This window comes from Pipistrellus kuhlii, unplaced genomic scaffold, assembly GCF_014108245.1.
Source record: "Pipistrellus kuhlii isolate mPipKuh1 unplaced genomic scaffold, mPipKuh1.p scaffold_m20_p_4, whole genome shotgun sequence".
In the NCBI taxonomy this organism is placed as follows: domain Eukaryota; kingdom Metazoa; phylum Chordata; class Mammalia; order Chiroptera; family Vespertilionidae; genus Pipistrellus; species Pipistrellus kuhlii.
The window spans coordinates 72,880,878-72,896,631 of record NW_023425540.1 but is presented as its reverse complement, the minus strand read 5'-3'; positions in this window follow the sequence as shown (position 1 = coordinate 72,896,631).

Below are 15,754 nucleotides of genomic sequence, written 5' to 3'. Positions count from 1 at the left end.
CGTGCACTGCGCCGCGCCCTGCGTCACTGGGGCGCCGGTCGCGTCACCGCACGCGCGACTGGGACGCGAGACCCGGAGCGGGATACGCTACTGCCGGGCGACGCGGTAACCCGATCCGATTCGAAAAATGCGGCTTCCCTGGAAACCGAGTTCTGATTCTCCAGGCATCCTGGCAATCCACCCGCACAGCACCCATCCAGAGGTGAGCCTGTGAAGGATCGGGTTAAAAAATAAAAGCTCCAGACAGCGACTGTTCGTGTAATTCCTAATCCGTGGTATCTTCGTGGGGGCTGAACTCTCCAGAAGAGATTATCAGGCACTGATTTTCACAATTGCTACCAGAGGGTGTGAGCTTTTTCCAATGACCCTATTTTCTGTCAAAGTATAAACAGATTAAGAGGGCTTACTTCAACAGAAACAGTGAAAAGACCAACCATGTCCTGACCGGTTTGGCTCGGTGGATAGTGTGTCGGCCTGTGGACTAAAGGGTCCCAGGTTCGATTCCGGTCAAGGGTATGTACTTTGATTGCAGGCACATCCCCAGTAAGGGGTGTGCAAGAGGCAGCTGATGGATGATTCTCTCTCATCGATGTTTCAAACTCTCTATCCCTCTCTCTTCCTCTCTGTAAAAAATCAATTATATATATATATATATATATATATATATATATATATATATATATATATATATATATATAATTATTTTTAAAGGGAGACATCAAACTAGTCCTCCTACCATAAACAACTGTAAAAGTGAACAAAATATTTGAGGCAACTACTTTCAGGCAGAAGTCAACAGGAAGCACAAGACTGCTCACTGAGAGAAAACTCATGAGGTGAGCCCCAATATCACTTAGATCCTCTCCTTGGGGACAATTTCCTAACTGTAGTACAGAGGACAAAAGTTTGAGCAGAAAAAAAAAAAAAAAAAGTTTGAGCAGAGTGATTTCCATTGGGCTGAGGAGGCAGAGTGCAGACTTTGGGAAAACTGAAATGGCTGGAAACCATTTCAGGGAGAGCAAGGGAAAGTGTACCTATGAGATCAAGAACAAGACAAAGATGCATGCTTTAACTACTGCAATTCAACCCTACACTAGAAATTCTAGTCAGAGATGTTAATTAAATAAGAAATAAATAATTAAATAAGAAATAAAAGGCATCCAAATTCCAAAGGAAGAAGTAACACTATTTGTTTCTGTAGATGACATGATCCTATGTATAAAAGAAATCCCAAAGAATTCACAAGAAAGTCATAACAGATAATAATCATAGTCAACAAAATTGTAAGGTATAAGATCAATTCACAAAAATCAGTCATGTTTGTAAACACTAGCAATAAATAATCTAAAAAGGAAATTCAGAAAGCAGTTCCATTTATAATAAAATGTAAAATAAGTATAAAATACCCAGGAATAAATTTAACAAAAGAGGTGAAAGATTTGTACACTGAAAACTACAAAATGTTGCTGAAATCGAAGAAGACCTAAACAAATGAAAAGACATACCATATTTATTGGAAGACTTAATATTGCTAAGATGGCAATACCACTCACACTCAATCTAAAGATTCAATGGATTATCCGTTAAAGTTTCTACAGCCTTTTTTGCAGAAATGGAAAAGTCAAATCCTCAAATTCACATGGAATTGTGAGGGGCAATTTGGGCCCCAAATAGCCAGAACAATACTGAAAAAGAACGAAGTTGGAGGACTCATGCTTCCCAATTTTAAAAGTTATACAAAGCTACAGTAAATAAAACTGTTGTTTTTGGGATACAAGCAGATACATAGATCAGAGGAAACAAACAGAGTCCCAGTATAATTATGCCCAATTAAGTTTTGACGAGGGTGCCAGATCCATTCAATAGAAAAAAAAAAGTCTCTTCAACAAATGGTGCTGGGACAACGTATTTCCACATGAAAAAGAATGAAGTGAAACTTTGCTTCATACCACATGTAAAAGTTGACTCAAAGTGGATCAGTAACCTAAATATAAGGGCTAAGATCACAAAACTTCTGGAAGAGAACACGTAAAATTCTTCATGACCTTGGATTTCACACCAAAAGCATTAACAACAAAAGAAAAAATAAATCTGGCCTCAACAAAATTTAAAACTGTGCATCAAAGGACATTATAAAGAAAGTGCAAAAACAGCCAAAACCGGTTTGGCTCAGTGGTAGAGCGTCGGTCCGTCTGCGGACTGAAAGGTCCCGCGTTCAATTTTGGTCAAGGGCATGTACATTGGTTGCGGACACATCCCCAGTAGGGGGTGTGCATGAGGCAGCTGGTCGATGTTTCTCTCTCATCAACGTTTCTAGCTCTCTATTTCTCTCCCTCTCTGTAAAAAATCAATAAAATATATATTTTTAAAAAAAGTGCAAAAACAGTCCACAGAATGGGAGAAAATATTTGCAGATTGTAAATCTGATAAATGTTTAATATCTAGAATATTATAGCAAACTTCCAACAACAACAAAAAGAGAGTCCAATTAAAAAATGGGCAGAGGACTCAGACATTTCTCCAAAGATAAATGGCCAACAAACACATGAAAAGATGCTCAATATCATTAGTCACTAGGGAAATGCAAATTAAAACCACATGAGGTGCATTTCACACCCACTAGAATGGCTATAATTAAAGAAAAAGGAAATAAGTGTTGAAGATGTGGAGAAATTGAAACCCTCATATAATAGTACTATGTAGAAGATAGTTTGGCAGTTCCCCAAAAATTAAACATAGAATTACTATATGACCCATAAATTTTCACTCCCAAAAAATGGAAAGCAAGAATTTGAAAAGATTTCCAATTAAAAATATGTCCATCAAAAAACAGACAAAGGACTTGACTTTTTCCCAACAAACATGAAAAGGTACTCAATATCCAAACAAAAGGAATCCAAAGAGGACCATACCAAGACACATCAGAATTAAAATGCCAAGGGCAAAAAACAAAGAGAATATTAAAAACAGCAAGAGAAAAATAGTTACCTTACGATTATCAGCTGATTTCTCAACAAATTGCAGGCTAGATGGGAGTGGCAAGAAATATTCAAAGTGATGAATAGCAAGAAACTACAAGATCTGCCCAGCAAAGTTATTCAGAATTGAAGGTCAGATAAAGAGCTTCACAGATAAGAAAAAGCTAAAGGAGTTCATCACCACCAAACCAGTATTATATGAAATGCTGAAAGGTATTATTTTTTTATTTTTTTATTTTTATTGATTTTTTACAGAGAGGAAGGGAGAGAGAGAGCTAGAAACATTGATGAGAGAGAAACATCAACCGCTGCCTCCTGCACAACCCTACTAGGGATGTGTCCCCAACCAATGTACATGCCCTTGACCGGAATCAAACCTGGGACCTTTCATTCCACAGACCTTTCATTCCACTGAGCCAAACTGGTTTCGGCTGAAAGGTATTCTTTAAAAAGAGAAAAAAGAAAAAAGTAAAGATAAAAATTATGAACAACAAATACATATCAACAAGTGAATCTAAAAGTTAAGTGAATTAAAAATCTGAGGAACAGAATAAACTGGTGAATATAATAGAATTAGGGGCATAGAATGGGAGTGGATTGATAATTCTCAGGGAGAAGGGATGTCTAGGGGGAGGGGGTATGGGAAGAGACTGGACAAAAATCATACACCTATGGATGTGGATGGGGGGGGAGGTAACAGTAGAGGGTGTGGTGAGTACTGGGTGGAAGGGAGCTATGGGGGGGGAGAAATAATTGTAATAATTTGAACAATAAAGATTTATTAAATTTTTAAAAAATATATATTTTATTGATTTTTTTTTTACAGAGAGGAAGAGAGAGGGATAGAGAGTTAGAAACATTGATGAGAGAGAAACATCGATCAGCTGCCTCTTGCACACCCCCTACTGGGGATGTGCCCGCAACCAAGGTACATGCCCTTGACCGGAATCTAACCTGGGACCTTTCAGTCTGCAGGCCGATGCTCTATCCACTGAGCCAAACCGGTTTTGGCTTATTAAATTTTTTTTTTAAGTTAATGGTCTTGCCAAAACCGGTTTGGCTTAGTGGATAGAGCATCGGCCTGTGGACTGAAGGGTCCCGGGTTTGATTCCGGTCAAGGCACAAGGTTGAGGGCACATCCCCAGTAGGGGGTGTGCAGGAGGCAGCTGATCAATGTTTCTAACTATCTCTCTTCCTTCCTCTCTGTAAAAAATAAATAAAATATATTTTTTAAAAAGTTAATGGTCGAGAGACATCCAAGATGGCTGCCCAGGTAAACACCTAGCCGCAGCCGCACACAACAATTTCAATAAAATACAACTAAAATATAAAATGGACATTACCCAGAACTACAGGAAAGTCGACTGACTGGAAATTCTACAACAAGAAGCAAGGAGAAAACCAGAAGGAAACGCGGACAATTCTTGGGGAAAAGGGGAGAAGGGGATGTGGGAAGAGACTGAACATACACTGTGCACCTATGGATGAGTACAATTGGGGGTGGGGAAAGGGCAGAGGGTGGGGTGGGAACCTGGTGGAGGAGAGCAATGGAGGCGGGGAGGGAAGGAACATTTGTAATAATATGAACAATAAAAATTTATTTAAAAGAAAAGAAAAAGTTAATGGTCGCCGAAACCGGTTTGGCTCAGTGGATAGAGCTTCGGCCTGTGGACTGAAAGGTCCTGGGTTCAAGTCCGGTCAAGGGCATGTACCTTGGTTGCGGGCACATCCCCAGTAGGGGTTGTGCAAGAGGCAGCTGATTAATGATTCTTTCTCATCGATGTTTCTGACTCTCTATCCCTCTCTCTTCCTCTCTGTAAAGAATCATTAAAATATATTTAAAAAAAAAACATTTTTAAAGGAATGGGGTCAGCAAACTATGACCTGCAAGCAGGTTGCCTGTTTCTGTGTATAATATTTCACTGGAACACACACATATTAGGTTATGTATGGTTCCTGACTGCTTTCCTACTACAATAGCAGTCACTAGTTTTGATAGAGGCCATATGGATTCTACCCTATTTCCCCAAAAATAACAAAGTGTCTTATATTAATTTTTGCTCCCAAAGATGCGCTAGGTCTTATTTTCAGGGGATGTCTTATTTTTCCATGAAGAAGAATACGGTACACATTTATTGTTAAATGAAAATAAAGGAAATTTATTACCTGTATAAAGTACGGTAGTACGGTAGTTGTCAACACAAACCAGACAAACTGAATCCTACAGTATCAAGAATTTACTCATTTATTCAATGACAATCATGTCATCATCTTCTGGAACATCATCATAACAATCCAATTCCTGAATTTCCTGGTGAATTTTTTGTGACTCCATTTCTTTCAGAATCAGTTGAACAAATCTCTCATGTTTAGCCTAGGGGGGCCTTATTTTCAGGGGGATGCCTTATATTTCACTCAGAAGGAAGCCTGTAAGTAGGTCTTATTTTCGGAGGATGTCTTATTTTCGGAAACGCGGTAAGCTGAAAATATTTTCTACTTATCCCTGATTTATATAATCTATGGTATTTGGCTTAATGTCTTAAACAGAGAGAGCTTTCAAGAAATGTGCTAAGCCGAAACCAGTTTGGCTCAGTGGATAGAGCGTTGGCCTTGCGGACTGCAAGGTCCCAGGTTCGATTCTGGTCAAGGGCATGTATCTTGGTTGTAGGCACATCTGCAGTAGGGGGTGTGTAAGAGGCAGCTGATGGATGATTCTCTCCCATCGATGTTTCTAACTCTCTATCCCTCTTTCTTCCTCTCTGTAAAAAATCAATAAAATATATATATATATATATAAAAAGAAATGTGCTAAGTGCTCATAAACAGTGCGTGTTGGTTATTTTGTTTAATAAATATTAATTGAGTACCTACTTGCTGGAAACCAATCATTGTCTTACTAATAAAGGCTGGTCAACCTTGAAGCTCTGAAAGGTCAGAGCCAACCACTCCCTATCTAATTGAGACAAAAGTAACTGAGGCAACTTCCCCATCTTGTAATCATGTAAATCCTCACTGATATGATAATCTACTTATTACCTGCCTAAGGGCTATTGGTGTCTCCCAAACCTGCTTAAGGGTAATGGGTGTATCCCATTGCCTCAATAAAAGGGATAGCAAGGCCAGAGCCTAGTGGTAGTCTTCCCACTAGAGGTTGACTCCCACCTAGCCCCCCATTTGTCCCAAATTAACTCTTTTCCAGTCTCTCTCTTCATTTTAGTTTGCGGCCTTCTCCAGAAACCGGACTGAGTGGGCCCTGAACCACTCGGGTCGTGTTAAGGGATCCCACACCTACTAAATGCCAGGTAATGTAGGTACTGATTATATATAATCAAGAAGACAGAGCTGGGCCCTAGCCAGTTTGGCTCAGTGGATAGAGTGTAGATCGAGGACTGAAGAGGGTGTCAGGTTCAGTTTTGGTCAAGGACACACATGCTTGATCCTCAACCCTGGTTGGGAGGCAACCAATCTATGTGTCTCTCTCACATTGATGCTTCTCTGTCTCTTTCTGTCTCCCCCTCTTTTCCACTCTGTCTAAAAATCAATGGAAAAATATCCTTGGGTGAGAATTAAGAAAAAAATATCTTAGTTGGATGAAAGAAATAAAGAAAGAGGACAGACAGAGCCGTGCCCACTACTTTAATATTCTTTGTCCCTGGGATCCAGGTTGCCTCAGGGTATAATATAGTAGGACTTTATTGTGCCGCTTCCCACTAGAGGGCAGCCTGAAGCTTGCTCATAATGGCATAGTAATAATATTATCAGGAAAGAACTGTCGTGAAGGACAAAATACCAAACTACCTAAGGTTTGTATTTATTCTTTCAGGATTGTTAACAAAATTATAAAATGGGTCAAGTTTGTCTTTGGAACCCCTAGCTTCCTATTTCTTCACCTTTTCTACCCTTTTCCCTGCAAAGGTGGAGTGATACATTTATTTACACCTGTAAGCAAAACATTTGGGAGAAACAGGCAGGTGAATCTCTAATCAATAGATCAGTCAGGGTGAGGAGAGAGAGGTAGTTCCTGAGGATGGAGGGCGCAACCTGGGAAGCAGAACTGTAGGCCAGGAGCAAACTGAGAAGCAAAAACACACAGATACCTAATTGGGTGTCTACCTTATTAAAAGAAGAAAAGAAATACATATCTTCTATTTATTAATTCATATTTATTGTGCATCCACTACCTACTTTGTGCCACACAGGATATAGAAATGAACACTACCAACACTGTACTAGCTCTTAAGGAGCATACAGTTTACCAAAGAAGCCAAATATTAAACAAATAGAAACATGCTAAAAGTACTGGAGTAGTAAAGACTGTTTCAGTCACTAATAGCATAAGAAACCAAGTGTAGTGGCATAAAACATATTCTCAGGGATTCTATATTAGGAGAACCAAGATGGTGGTGTAGGTAATTGCCTATATTCACCATCTCCCACAATCATATCAAAATTACAACTAAAATTCAGAACAACCATCATTCGGAAAGGCTTGAAATCTGACTGAATGGAAGTTGTACAACTAGAGAAGTAAAGAAGAAAACACATTGAGACTGGTAGGAGGGGTGGAAGTGCAGAATGGGCTGGTTTGGCATGCATGTGTTGTTTGTTTTATTTTTTTATTTTATATATTTTATTGATTTTGTACAGAGAGGAAGGGAGAGAGATAGCCAGAAACATCGATGAGAGAGAGTCATCGATCAGTTGCCTCTTGCACACCCCCTACTGGGGATATGCTCGCAACCAAGGTACATGCCCTTGACCAGAATCGAACCCGGGACCCTTCAGTCATCAGGCCGACGCTCTATCCATTGAGCCAAACTGGTCCTGGCTGTTTGTTTGTTTTAAATATTTTTTTTATTGATTTCAGAGAGAGAGAGAGAGAGAAACATAGATGATGAAAAAGCAGCATTGATTGGCTACCTTTTGCACCCCCTCTACTGGGGATCAAGCCCACAAACAGGGCATGTGTCCTTGACTGGAATCAAACCCAGGACCCGTCAATCTGCAGGCCAATGCTCTATCCACTGAGCCAGACCAGGTAGGACTTTATTTTATTTTTTTAATCAGGAGGGATATTTCTAAGTCCTTCCATAAAAAGCAAGGGGTCCCAGCCATATATCAGTGCTCCCCTCCCCCCCAGCCCAGGGTTCCAGAGCTGGGAAGGGAAGTCCCTATAACTTTGGGCTGTAAAAACCAACAGGGGTTGTGGCTGACATGGAGGCTGCTGAATTACCAGGTGTTCCTCTTAAAGGGCCCGTGCATGAACTTACACGGTCTCTATTTGAGCTCCAGTGCTGGGCAGTGGCTTTGGGGGAATTCAGGGACATATAGGAAAGAACTGTACTGCCTGGCATGGGGCAGAAACTCAGGGTTGGCTTTCTCCCAGACAGGGATACACCAGGGGTCATTGTTCCTGTGCTGGGGCCTGCCCCATCACAGAGCTGACTGGCAGCCATATCTGCTTGTCCATCAGCATGGCCCACAAGGTTGGCTCCACCTCATTCCCTGAGCCCCCACCCCTTCCAATTTGTAGCCCCACCTAAGTAGCTTGTAGCTGGTTTTCCATATGAATGGCCTGAGCTGGCTCAGGCTTCAAACTTTGCTAAAATATTTTAAACAAGTAGCTGGAGTCAGCATACCTCAAACCTATCAATAAAAGGCCCAAAACATAGCACTAGCACCAGCCTGCCTTGATACACAGCTAGGCCTTGCTCGCCTGGGTACTTCTTAGCTCAATACAAGTAGCAGCCATCTGAAGTTCCTGCTGGGTGGCCCCTGGCAGTGGCTGAATTTGCAACTCCCTGGAGACTCCAGAGCCAGTGCACAGCTTCAGACCATACCAGATTACAATTACAACTCTACCCATCCGCAAGTGACACACTCAAGAGGCAGACTCAGTGAACACCAAAGCCCCACTGAAGCAAGTCCTACTTCTTAGGGGTGTCTCTTTCACAGCTGTTCTTCCATTGTAGACACAGCTGGTCCTTACAGCCAATTGGCCTGGAGGTCAATTCCTTCTGTGACACCAACAGCAAGCAAGGCTCAACTACAACAAGACTATGCATGCACCCACACAAGGGTGCACCTAGAGTGTCCAGCTCAGTGACTGGGGAGTATCAGCCACTGGGCCCTACAGGACACCTACTACACAAAGTCATTACCAATTCCAGAAAATAGCAGCTCTACAGAGACAAACAAACACAGGGAAGTAGCCAAAATGTGGAGACAAACATGTCACAAGTGAAAGAAAAAGAAGTAAGCAAACTACTGAGTTCAAAACAATGGTTATAAGATTACTTGAGGAACTTAATGAGAGATTTAAGGGACTTAATGAGAGCTTCAAGGGAATTAATGAGAGCACCAAGGGACTTAGTGAAACTTTCAAGGATCTTAGTGATAATATCAAAAGACATGAAAAAGGACTAGTTAGAAATTAAGCATATACTAACTGAAATAAAGAATAATTTACAGGATTCAACAGTAGAGAGGAGGATTCCAAGAATCAAATAATTATTTGGAATATAAGGAAGCAGAAAACAATTAGAAGAGCAAAGAGAAAAAATAATCCCAAAATATGAAGATAGTGTAAAGAGCCTCTGGGACAACTTCAAGCATACCAACATTCACATTATGGGAATACTAGAAGGAGGAGAGAGAGAGAGCAAGATATTGAAAACCTATTTGAAAAAATAATGACAGAAAACTTCTACTGGGGAAAGAAATAGATTTATAAGTCTAGGAAGTACAGAAAGTCCTAAGCAAGAGTAACCTAAAGAGGCCCACACCAAAACACATCATAATTAAAATGCCAAGAATTAAAGAAAAGGGAAAATCTTAAGAGCAGCAAGAGAAAAGCACTTAGTTACCAACAAGGGAGCACCCATAGGACTGTCAGATGATTTGTCAACAGAAACTTTGCATGCCAGAAGGAAGTGGCAAGAAATATTCAAAGTGATGAGTAACAAGGACCTACAACCAAGATTACTCTACCTAGCAAAGCTATTTTTTAGAATTGAAGGTCAGATAAAGAGTTTGGCAGATAAGAAAAAGCTAAAGGAGTTAATTACTATCAAACCAATATTATGTGAAATGTTGAAGGATATTCTTTAAGATGAGGAAGGAGGAGGCGGGGGAGGAGAAGAAATATAAAAAACATGAACAATAAAATGTCAATAAATACATATAAACGATTGAAACTAGAAATCAAAATGAATGAAAATCTAATGAACAAAATAAACTGATGAATACAATAGAATCAGAGGCATGTGAACATGGAATAGACTGACAAATCTCAGAGGGAAAGAGAGGGGAGGGCAGTAAGAGACTAACCAAAGGTCTTATATGCATATATGCATTACCTGTGGACACAGACAAGAGAGTGGTGAAGGCCTGGGGTGTGGTAGGTTCTAGGTGGAGGGAGGCAATGGGGGAAAAAAGAGGGACATCTGTAATATTCTCAACAATAAAGATTTTAAAAATAAATAAAAATATTAAAATACTTAAACTATATTAAATGTAAATTATACACGCCAATTAAAAAACAGACATTGTCATAATACATTTTTTTAAAAACATGATCAGATGTCACACAAACTGGCAGAGTAGGAAAATGTAGGAGTTGGTCCCATCATCAAAGCAATCACTGAGCAGGGAAAATAATTGAAATAAAGTACTTTGGAACATGGCCAGAAATTTTTAACAATCAGAGGACTCCTTATAAGAGTGAAGGGAGCCCTGGTCAGTGTTGCTAAGTGGTTAGAGTGTTGGCCTATGCACCAAAGGGTTTTGGGTTTGATTTCTTGTAAAGGACTTGTACCTGGGTTGCAGGTTTGATCCCTGGCCCCTGTGGAGGCACATGTGGGAGATGTGGGAGACACCCAATCAATGTGTCTCTCATATCAATGTTTCTGTTTTTTTTCTCCCCTCCACATCCCCTTCCCCTCCCCCTCCTCCTCCCCCTCTTCCTCCCCACCTTCCACTGTCTCTCAAAATCAATAGGGAGAAAATATCCTCAGGTGAGTATTAACAAAACAAAACAAAAAATAAAGACTGAAGGGCGAGATTGTTGCTCTTTCACAAGCAGCATTCACAATCAGACAATATCTATCCCCCATTTCTTAGACATGTTGCACTTGTATGAATAGCAACCTGCATTCCTAAAGGAGCTGACTGATGTCATTCTATGACCAATGTCATAGAAACCCTATCCTCCAAAATTTGGGGTTACATATTTTGGTCAGTCTTAAGGATCCTTGAGGATTAGCATAGTTGCTTGCCTTGCACTTGATCCTCTCATCAGCATCGGCTTCCTGATGAGAAATCAATCGGTGACTTCACAAAAACAAGGAATATACTTTGCCACTGCCATTACGGGAGATGGGCCACCACTAGCTGATTCCTGTATCCTAATGCAGAATCTGTCACCAGAAAAGGAACAGGTTTACCAGTTCTAGATCACCAAGCAGTTTCACACATAAACCCTCTAGCAAGTTTAAAAATAATTCGGCCCAACTCAGAGGAAGTGGAATTGCTCCTGTTGCACAAAGATGTCTAGAAATGAAATCCACGTGCAGGAAAGTATCCTGTCTGACACATCCTATAATGAAGAACAACAGAAAACAACTCTGAATGTCCTGAGTTAACTGCCAGATCATCCACAAAGCTAGTCAAAACCTGGATAAGAAGTTTGATGTTGCCGAAACCGGTTTGGCTCAATGGATAGAGCGTCGGCTTGGGGACTGAAGGGACCCGGGTTCGATTCCGGTCAAGGGCATGTACCTTGGTTGCGGGCATATCCCCAGTGGGGGATGTGCAAGAGGCAGCTGATCGATGACTCTCATCGATGTTTCTAACTCTATCTCTCTCCCTTCCTCTCTGTACAAAATCAATAAAATATATTAAAAAACAAAAAAAAAGTACCCTACAGCTCAATGAGAAGTATCTGGCTGGCATAGCTCCATCATGGTCAAAATAAGAGAAGAGAAAGGTAGAAATATTTTTTAAAAAATAGAAAAAAAAGAAGTTTGATGTTATTAATGAAAAGGTATCAAAAATATACTTTTTTTGTGCGCTAAATCAATGTGGCAAAACCACCCACTTGGATATGCGTACAAAAAATTATAATTACCTGCTTTCTAGAAAGATCAAATTGCAGAAAGTGAAGAGGGAGCCTCTTCCTTCTTCATTGTCTTACCCTGAAAATGAGAGCCCAACTGTGCCAGTAGAAAGGCCAGAAAATGATTCCCAGAGCAACCCTCTGGAAACATCTTACCAATCAGAGGATTCCCAGGACAGGATCAGGAGTTACTCTACCAGGAGCAGAGCCTTGCCTCAACCAGAGTCCAATGATTCGTTCCATTTTCACACTCATATCAGTCATATTATCTGTAATATGATAATGATCCAGTGCAGGGCTCCTCTTCCATGCCTTGCTTTGCCAGCCCAGGCGCTGGCAGCAACGGTATCTTCTCAGTTGCCTGAGCTTCCACATTGGCACCTACAGCCATACTGGGCCAAGACAGAGCCAGTGTAGCACACAACCCTGAGATGATGGCTTACCCAACTTTGCTGGAAAAGAAGAACCCCAGCCATATGATCTCATCATGGCTGGCTTTACTATAAGTTTGTCAGTTGGTACTGACCCAGGTTTACTAAAACAAAACTTCTCTGATGACTCATCAACTTGATCTGTAGAGGAAGTGATCCTATTTCTGAAACATAGATCCTCAGACACTTAATCCCCCTCATGGACCTCTTCAGGCAACATGACATTTGATGGGAAAGCTCTGCCACTACTTAAGAAAAGAATGACATTATCCTATATAATAAAGAGGTAATATGCAAATTGACCCTCACGCCATAATGCCATCACAAGATGGCTGCCCTGCCTAGCCCCTCCTCTGGCCCCACCCCTGATCAGCCTCTCCTACCCCCACAGCCCCTCACCCAGGCTGGCCACACCCCCATGCTTTCCCAGGGCTGAGGGTACCCCAGGCAGGCTGCAGGTACAGTGTTGGTCAGAGTCAAAGGTCCTGGCTGTCCCTGGCCTAGAGAGACCATAAAACCTCAGCAGTGACCAAAGACCAAGACTGAGTGGAAAGATCCCTGCCGGCGCTTATGGCTCAAAGTGCCAGGAGGAGGCAGAGCATCTTGAACCTGCAACCCTACTGTCTGCACACCAAGCCTTGGGGCATACCACACCAGTGGCAACTGTGGGTGAAAGGGGAGAGCAAGGAGCTGGGGTGCAGAGCTGGGAGGGGCCTAGAGTCTTTGGGAGTAGCCCACCTGCCAAGGTTGCTGTGACCTGCACGCTTGGGCTTGCTCAAAGTCCCTGGTCAGTTCTGCCACTTGCCTTCCAGCGTGGCTAGCCCTGAGCTGGCTGGCGTTTCACTCAGAGAACCAGCTGTCACTGAGCTCAGTTAAATAAGAGAAATGAAAGAGCCGAGAGTAAATATCCTCCAATCCCTTTCTACGCCCCTGGGTGAGGAGGGATGGGTATGGGGGTAATGGAGAATTGCTGCTTTGCATTTTATAATGAAAAGACTCCTGCTTTGTAGAGATGAGAGCTGATTCATTTCCAGCAACACCTGGTGTGTCCTCTGCCCCAGCCCTGAAGCCTGATAGCACCTAGCAAAGGTGTGTCCGCACAGCCATGCTGGCCTGGCTCCTGGAATGTTGGGAGCAAGTTTGAGCTGCATGCATTAAAAATAAAAAAGGCAAAGATAGAAAACACCTCTTTGAACTGGCACCATAAAATGCACATTACAGCATCTGATTTTGTCTTTGGTGTTGATTTTGAGGCAGAACACAAATAGGTTCATGGGAAAAGCAGGAAAAAAAAAAAGAAAGAAAGAAAGAAAGAAAGAAAGAAAGAAAGAAAGAAAGAAAGGAAGAAAGAAAGGAAGGAAGGAAGGAAGGAAGAAAAAAGAAAAGAGAGAGGATTCTGCTGTCCACAGCCTGAACATTTTTGTGTGTGTGTGTGGTTATTCAGGCCAGTATATGCCATTTAAACCACTTTATGGCATTAGGTAATGAGCTAATGCTTCCTCTATTAAGAGCAAGCAGCAGTGCCTTTCATATGAGTCACATACATTTAATCCATTCAAATGGAGCACAATGAGTGGAGAGAATGGTATGTGTCATTATACAAAGAACTTGGCATTATGATGCTATCTGGCTGAAGATCTTATTTATTTTGCAATTTTAGAGAATGTAGACAAATCAGGCATTGACAATGAATGTGCATGCTTAAATGCATGACTTTATTTTCATCTGTAATGACCAAACGACTGGTCACCAGGAGGTGCATTGACGGGTTCCGCTGTGCTGCAGGACTGGGGTCTCGAGGCACCGCGGGTCTGGGTGAGGCTACATGGCCCGGGCTAGGGCAGGGGGACCTGAGGCCGTGCCCCTTGCCCCAGCGCCAGGACAGGAGGCAGAGTCCCTGGTTTGATGGGGGTGGGCCAGCTGGGTCTTGGTGTTACCCAATGGGGGTGGGGCTGGCCGGACACTTCTATTATAGAGAAAGGGAAAATAGCAATATTTTTTTTTCTTTTTGCAAATAGCAATATTAAAATATTTCCTCTAATTCCCTTTTAATGTGAATGAATTTCATGCATCAGGCCATTAGTGATGAAGTATATGGGCTTAAGCCTGGGACAAATCTGAAGTTATGCCACTACATCAAAAAGCTTAAAGGAGAAAAATACGTTGACATTTGAAAAATATTTGTGTAGATTTATTTTTTAAATATATTTTTATTGATTTCAGAGAGGAAGGGAGAGGGAGATAGAAACATTATTGATGAGAGGGAATCATTGATCAGCTGCCTCCTGCACACCCCCTAATGGGATCAAGCCCACAACAAAGGCATGTGCCCTTGACTGGAATCAAACTGGTTAGGGAAACATTTGTGTAGATTTAGATTGGATTTAATTCTGGGGAGAACAATGCCATTTTGTTGTAAAATCACTTTGCTGTCTTTAGAAATGTTTGTGTTATAGATAATGTTATATCTAGAATTGCAGAACTACATCACAGTCCAGTCTACTTCTTTAGAAACTATTTCACATGTTAACATTAGCATATTCAAATTGGCAGCCTTTTTTTTTTGTTGTTTTCATTGTATAGTTTACAAATATACTTCATGGAAGAAACAGAGAAACACCTTTGCTTTCGGTTAATATTTATATGTACAACCAAAACAGCTAAATCCCAAAGAGAAAGTATCAGGGATTGACAAGTTCTCTAATAAATCCATGAGAAGTTTTCTTTAGAAGAGAATTTAAAAATACAACTATAGATATCATCTTTCTCAAATAGTTTATGTCTGTTACTACAGTGTTCTATTCTTGTTCTACCAGTTTCCTGAAATGGAATAATCATATGTTATTTTTCTTTTTGTTATTATTTATTTAAATACTGCATTTGTCCTATTTAAAGAAAAAAGCAACCTTAAAAGCTTTCATGAAGTGTTCTTACCATTTTTTTGATAAATTATAAAATAGAATGGTTGTTTTATGCAATAAGTTCTATATTACAAGGCTGGTTATATTCTTTTATATTAAATACCTGTTATTTAAAAATAATAAACTGATGAACAAAAGATACAGAGACAGTAAAGCAACAAACAGACTGCATATAAGCAAAACCAATGAACAAAAAGCTCTGGGGGGAAGGGCATGTATGAAAAATTCACTGGAGGGGTTCAACAGCAGATTTGAGAAGTAAAAGGAAAGATCAGCAAACTTGATGACAGGTCCTTTGCAATTATCCAG